This window comes from Miscanthus floridulus, chromosome 19 (assembly GCF_019320115.1).
Source record: "Miscanthus floridulus cultivar M001 chromosome 19, ASM1932011v1, whole genome shotgun sequence".
NCBI lineage: Eukaryota > Viridiplantae > Streptophyta > Magnoliopsida > Poales > Poaceae > Miscanthus > Miscanthus floridulus.
Genome location: NC_089598.1, coordinates 101,702,795 through 101,710,781, shown reverse-complemented (window position 1 = coordinate 101,710,781; position 7,987 = coordinate 101,702,795). Strand labels below are relative to the sequence as shown.

General features: G+C 38.6%; 1 pseudogene; it reads right to left on the bottom strand.

Annotated features, from left to right (window-relative positions):
* Window positions 1-2,523: 2,523 nt before the first annotated feature.
* Window positions 2,524-6,187, bottom strand: LOC136526501 (uncharacterized; annotated as a pseudogene).
* Between the last annotated feature and the right edge of the window lie 1,800 nt (window positions 6,188-7,987).

Genomic DNA, 7,987 nt, shown 5'->3' with positions numbered 1-7,987 from the left:
AGCCAATTTTGCAAGAAAATCGATGGTATCGTTGTCCTTTCAGGGGACATGGTGTAGCTCGATCCCCTATAATCTATCCTCAAGCTTGCGCACCTTTTGGCAGTATGCTGCCATGAGAGGGCTTTTGCAGGAGGACTCCTTCATGACTTGGTCGATGACCAACTCCGAGTCACCGTGAACGTAGAGTCGTGTAGCACTGAGCTCGATGGCGATGCACAGTCTGTTGATGAGGGTCTCGTATTCCGCGGCGTTGTTTGAGGCCAAAAAGTGGAGGCGAATTGCGTAGCTGAGCCTACTCCCGTTCGAGGAGATTAGAACCACTCCAGCCCCCGAGTCGGGCGCCATTACGGACCCATCGAAGTACATCATCCAGTACTCATGGGTGATGTCTGGGGTTGGGAGCTAGACCTCTGTCCATTCGGTAACAAAGTCCGCAAGAGTCTGAGACTTAATAGCGGTACGGGGGATATACCTGATATCGTGGCCCATTAGCTCGAGTGCCTAATTGGAGATTCGTCCTACGGTGTCGTGGTTACGGATGATGTCTCCGAGCGGGTATGAAGTGACGACCGAGACTTCGCAGTTGCACGCCAAGATGATATCAAGCTACCTTGAGATAACTAGTATAATGCACGTGCTAACGTAACAGATTTATCTTGGAGGCGTACATGAAAACAACCAATGTTTTTTTTTCCATAGTTCAACTTTTACACAATATCTTTGAGCATGTATACAATCCGGAAAACTAAGAAGTCATAGTAAAGTTTTTTCTCATATAGTATAATGCCCGTGCTAAACGCAACGGATTTATCTCGAAGACGCACATGAAAACAACCAATGTTTTTTTCCATAGTTGAACTTTTACACAATATCTTTGAGCATGTATACAATCTGAGAAACTAAGAAGTCATAGTAAAGTTTTTTCTCATATAACTATTTAAGTTACATTCTGTCTAAGTCCTTAATCATGACTTGGAGATCTTCAGGAAAGTTGTCAAAACATTCGTTTGCATGACTCTTAAGAATGTCCCCCAAAAATTCCATCCTCAGTGAATTTGTAACTGTGCATGGTAGATATAATAAGTTAAGTTATTAATTTTGTATGTTGTGTACGGAATATAGTTAGAGAATATATGCTTACAGTGTTGATCGGTGGCAATCTTACACCATCCCATGACTTCATGAAATTGTATACAAGGAAGTCTCCCAATTTCCTGGAGATGAGCATTTGTTTCTTTTATTGTACATAAATTAAATAACTATTTTGTGATAATAAGAAAGATGAAACATATTATAGGTGATTACCAGTCTTTTATATTTTGGAACTTTTGTAACACATGCAGGGAATATTCGCTTCCAGTAATAAATATTGCCATCCCACTTAGAATTTATCAGTTTCATAGCGAGACTGAACCTTTTAGCGATAGTATGAAATGTAGCTATATATGGCATGATTTGAGCATAACCCTTGTAACATACATCATCTAGGAGTGGATCCATAATGTGCACAGTTTTCTTTTGCATGTCCATTATGAATAAAGTATATAGTCCATCTCGATAATATGGCAGTAGAATCTAAAAACATAGACATAGAATATAAGTGTTTTAAAAATATATAATATATATAAATAAAATATAAAGGAGTACACTGAACATATCTTACATTGCTGCAATCTTTAATTTTGTATTCCATGCCAGGCCAAGCACTCGAGCACTTTTGCCAGTTTCTTGTGGTCTAGTTTGCCACAACATCGCGGATCTCGTCCAAACTGGGCTATGGATGGTTGATTTTGCAAAATTTATAAGTATTTGATTAATTATAGAATTAAGAATTAGATGAACTTACAACAAATTGGAGATCCATAAAGTGGTATTTTTGTTTTTGTTTCTTCATCAACAAGAATTTGTTCTGCGCAACCATCCGAATTGCTATATTGAAGCAATCATGATCCATCTCTTTGTTCTCATCTAAAATATCTCTAATGTTTCTTGCACTTAAAGAAATTGGATATGGTCGTGTGCTTCGGATCCATTCTTTGCTAAAAAAAACAAGGACAAGCAACAAATTACTTATTCTAGCAATTTTTTCATGGGCAATGGAAATATCCAAATTAGAACAAAACAAATTTCTTTAGAATGACTTACTCCAAAGGTTCACCATTGGCCATCAAATGGATGTTTGCGCAAATTATAGACAATAGGTCTGTCTTGTTTGTCCATGTTATTGTACCTGATAGTAAAAAAGACACCTCATCCATATCATCGAACATTATGACAACATCATCCAGATTATGGCTGGTCTCACTATCTTGCACATCATCTTTTTTCCCTCTCGCTATGTTTAATGGAGAGTTATACAAGATCGCAGGTAGCTTGAACCTAAAGTTACTTATCTCATCCTGAAAATATGAGTAAGTCCTGATATATTAATAAGTCCAAAAATGACTATTTTTGAAATATTCCTATGAAATTACCTGGGTCACATGGTCAGATAAAGAAGCTCCAGTCCAATACTCCATGAAATTAATCATCCATAAACCATAACTTACACTGTGCAATATTGAAAAATTTAAATATGAGTGATAAAGATACCGTTGCTGGTACGACAATATCATATACACAGCAAGTTAGATGATTCTTTACCCATCTGTCTGTATTTTTTCGATGATCTTATGTATTTTTGGCCAAGATGCCACTCCGATACCCTTTTCCTATTTGTTTTGGTTCAGCTGACTATGCTTTGTTGCATGCTTTATTAATCTTTCCATTTCTATTAACCGGTGAACACCAAGTTTTAGAAAAGGATATTAACAAATTTTTAAAAAATATTATGTATTTGTATACAATCAATCATTAAGTCATACCGTGTAGTCGAGATCTTGCCATTGTAACATATTTTCTCCGAAAGAATCCAAAACATGTATCTGTCCTTCCGAAGCATTGACAACCGCTAGGTACCAGTGATACTTCTCAATATTAATTGGAAGAAACACTTGCAGTAATAGAGATTTTTCTAATTTTTTTCCATGTGTTTCAATCAACAGAAAATAGCATATATCAGATCTTGTGGTCGAACTTACCATATCAGCGTCTAAATAATTTTGGACCCATGTTTGAATCATGTCATCTCTACTATAGCTCAATATCATTGCATCAGCCTTTCCGTCGCGACGGAGCAATTGAGTAATAAATGTAGTCTCCATATAAATATCTCCACCTTCTCTATGAAGTAGGTGTTCTTCATGCCGCATCAAATGGATATACGCACTTATGACCTGCAATTTATTAATTTGTCAAATAAAAAATTACCATATTTTCCACATGGACATCAGCTAGTTAATTTAAAAGCAGTGTTGAGCATGCTTACACCGCCATTGACGTGTTCATGATCATGGAAAAGGCAATTCATATCATCTCTATTTACCCAAGCATCATCAATTTGAACGAGTAAATCATCCATATGTTTCCGTTTCATGTATTCAATTACCTGAACATCTTCTTGTGTACACTCATAATCTGCAGAGAAAATATTTATTCATATTATATTTAATTAATTGCCAAATATAAAAGAAATCTCTACTAACTGAGGACGTCTCACCTTCTGGCAGGACATTTGCGTTGTTTGCCTTCTTAGATTTATTATATTGAGGGATTGCCATAACCTCCTCGTCAACAAGCTTAATGTCTTCGTCTTTTTCTACATCAAATCTTTTTGGGACCTTGTCGTGGATTTGCACTTCGTCTTCATCCATAATACTGATCTGCATATGTAATAAAAAATATGTGCTCTATAGCCCTATTAAGCTACATCTAAAAACTGTCTCAGTTAACAATATCATTGGTGTTCATCCACGCCACTTTTTTCTTTGTCAATAAACCATAACTATATAAAAACATGATATACATGTGTGCAAGATGTACTGCAAAATAACCAGGCTTTGTAACATGGGACAATACAATATGGTTGCATGAAGAAATACTGAAGATAGAAACTGCAGGAATGGAAAATATTGTGCTCTATAGATAGAATATCAGTGATCCTGTTATATGGATATTTATGTGTGAGGATATGTGAGCCGATTGAGAGATTGTTACATACGACATCCTCGTGAGCACGCTTCCGCTTTCTGTCCTCGTCTCGTTCTAGTTGAACTATTATTTCGGTATCGTCTGTGTTCGACATTTTTTCTTCACCACATGTATCCATTTTTTGGTTAAAGGCTGATTGCATTTCCTCCTCAACAACTATCTGGAGTATGCAACACAGGGTATTTATCCTTGTTTGGTAGCTCTGTAGAAATGACTTTGTCATAAGCATCTAGGGTTGTTAAGTTACTGCCTTTCTTCATAAGCATCTGGGCTATGCAACACAGGCTATGCAACACAGGGTATTTATCCTTGTTTGGTAGCTCTGCAGAAATGACTTTGTCATAAGCATCTGGGGTTGTTAAGTTACTGCCTTTCTTCATAATTAGTAGGATGTGTTCATGTGGAAGCCCCCTCTTTTGGAATTCAGTGACATGGACATATGCTGCCACCTCTCCAAAATACTTTTTTCTTGATCAATAAATCCATCAAGGACCGCAGCTTGGCCCTGTATACTCTTGAAACCAGCTCTGGCCTATCTTGTGGTTGTTGGCCAGGCTCAAGATTTTGAGTAATCTCCTCCCAGTACGGATTGCAAGTCATGGTGATGAAGTAATCTGGTTTTCCAAAACTCTGGACTATAGCCATTGCATTAAGAAATCTTTGCATCATGTCACGATCGCCACCTGGGAAACTACGGGGTAGCACTACTCTCTTGCCAACCTCTGAAGCCCTTGTCTCTACAGCAGAAATTACATCAACCAAACCCTACATAAAAATAAAAAATATAGAGCATGTATGTTTTTTTAGTTTTGAATTGTTGTGTCATATTGTATTGCAAATAATAAAACATTGCATAACTCACCTGATATAGTTCCGCCCGTATGAGTTTTTGGTTATCAGGGTTAGAATACCAATCAAGCCTCATAGACTCGATCTTTACGTACATGTCAACGACCCATTGTTGGAAAAGTCGTCCTCCAAATAGCAATATGTTAAAAAGCCCCTCTCTAACTTGCATCAAATAACAATAGTACTCTCTTGCTGTCACAAACCTCCCAGATTGTCGTTCCTCCACCATGGTACTCATGTTTTCACCTTGTTGTACGCCCACGTCATCCTCACCTTGCTCTATCTCTAACCAAAAATTATATATTAGTATGTATCCATGCGTTTTATTAAGGCATTGGAAATTAAATCATGTTCGGTACCTGTTGGATCTGCTGCTTCTGTTGGATCAACCGAGGTGTGTCCTTCCTTATCAGTCACTGTATCATTGTACGACATAAATTTATTCCAGCCAATTTCCCCCTTAGGTTTAAATAACAGATATGCCAATGGATCATAACATCCATGATATGCTTTGATATATTGCGGGCGATCCCCTCTAGCATACACAAGCACACTCCTATCAAAACATCTTTGGGGATCGTTGCCATCTGACCAGATAGCTGCGACCTGTGACATCGTGGGTGCATTGTACCTTGTTTTCAGCAAAGGAACATATATTTAGTAGTACAAATAAATCAAATTTATTTGTAGTAGAATAATAATCTCTTGTAATACATAAACATATTCCTGAACATGCGTACCTTCGTTGGTCTGGTGTGACATTAGTATTGAGTTCAATTACATAGTCATCAAGATTCAGAATAACTCCAACTCTGTTAAAGGTCTGTACATATGGGTTGCCTTCCATTATTCGCAGCACAGTTCTGATAAGATTGATATCTAGGTCAGGCGATCTCTTCTTTCTGTGCGCCAAACTGTCATCATCCGTATCATAAAAGTAGAGTTGCAAGTGGCGAGCCCCTTTAGAACCTGGGACCAAATGGTCTAGGCGATGGTACAAGGCCCCATGCACACGAAATGTATATATAGCAGTCCCTACCGCGGTGGCAACTCGTCGATCCAAGGTTACTCCAAGGCTCGTGAAAGAGAAATGAGAGTTGAAGTACCGGATATTTTGCCTGAAATATTGTGCATCATTATCTACCTGACTTGTGAATAACCTTTTTAACTCATCAGGCACTTGTGGAACATGTACTTTTATCTTTCCTCTTCTACAACAGAATCCGGGTGATTCATATTGAAATCTCATTGCTCCACAGTACAAGCAGTTAGGCACCTTTCTCAGAACATGGTGCCTATCAGGCAAATTTTGGTAGACATAATCGTAAGGATCTTCATTGTTATTCAGATCAACACCATCAACACTGACACGATAGGACTCGAAGGCACCATCTGCTATGAAAGCAAGCACTGGCCGTCATTACACAACATTAATAAATTTTACCTTCACCAAAATTAATTTACTCGAAGGCGCCACACAAAATAAATTTACCTTCACCAATGTACTGCCTGGTCTCTTCATCATCAAGAAGATCATCAATATTCAAAGCACGAGGTGCCTCCAGATGGTCCTCTGCATGATGTTTGGTCCAACAATTAGGTATAGAACACATTGACTGAGTGTGTTATCAAAATAAAATAAAATAAACGTGCTTTTTTGTTGGAAAAAAGAGAAAATGAACACACCTTCATCAGATTGATTGTTTATAGGCTCGAACAAGGCACCATCATATTCTATATCATCTTGTACTGTACGCAATGTTTCCTTTGCCAAGTCACCGGCTGACTGTGTCCTCATCTTTTTCTTGTAGTTCCTATTTCTCTGCAACATGTTTTCCTTGTTGTGTTCATTCATATTATTGTACATCTCTCGTTTTGCGAGGGCCCTTTGCCTATTTAAGCTGATAACTGATCACCGTTGGGTGGAAAACATTGTCATTGTCGAAGTTGCAATATGGATTGCAAAAATGAAAAAAATACAAAGATGGCACCTGGAGTTGCCGTTGCATTGAACAGATTCTGGCTTGTCAGGCTGTTGGGCACACAAGAAGTATGAGAGGTCGGTTGTCTTGTACGGACATAATTATAATTTTTATGTATCCAATCCGTGTTGTTTTCCGGGCACACATTTTCCATGTCCTCAGCATCTGATGTTTGGAGAATAGCTGAACACACTCCATATGGTGCTTGTTGACCTATCATTAATCAAGGAGTAAGATCAACATTGAAAAAAACAAAGGAAGCATTATTAAAAAAAATAAGCAATACCATGATCCGGCCCTATAGTATGCGTCGATGACTCTGTCCTCTTGAATACTTGTTGTTCCCGACGCCTTTTATTCCTCTCGTCTCTCTGCTCGTCAGTTTCGTTAGCCTTTATCCTTGCTCGGTATTCTCGTTGTTTTCTATTCCTCTCTTGCCTCTTCCGCTCAGCCTCATCCACAGGTGGTTGAACTAAAATTGAGAAGGTTATAAAGATACGAAAGTAACTCCGCCACAGCCCAGGAAGCACTCATATCTGTGTTGTTGTTTGTTATGTCATCTAAAGCACTGTAACCTGCTTTCTGGTTTGACATTGCCTTTTTTTTGTTTTTAATTAACCATAGTAGAATTCATGTAGATCCGTAGGAATCTGAAAGATGCAAACATCAGGGCGTTGCATTGCTATCTCTATCCAGCTACCACATCCGCATTGCTACCTTCTCTATGCAGTTTCAAATATTATAGAATAAATTTTTTTCTTAATCAATTAATCTGACATCGGATGACATTTGTGAGAGGAATCGACAGCTGGCTGCAATGCATTGCACGTGTGTTAGTTTCCTCAGCAAGCAAGTACCTGGATGCTGGAGATGAGGGCCAGGATGTACGCCCAGCCGAAGACGGAGATGATGCCGATGCTGCAGAGGATAGCGATGGGACCGTTCTTGTCGGCGTTTTTTGGATGCTGAAGATGAGGGCCAGGATGTACGCCCAGCCGAAGACGGAGATGATGCCGTTGCTGCAGAGGATAGCGATGGGGCCGTTCTTGTCGGCGTTTTTTTGTCTC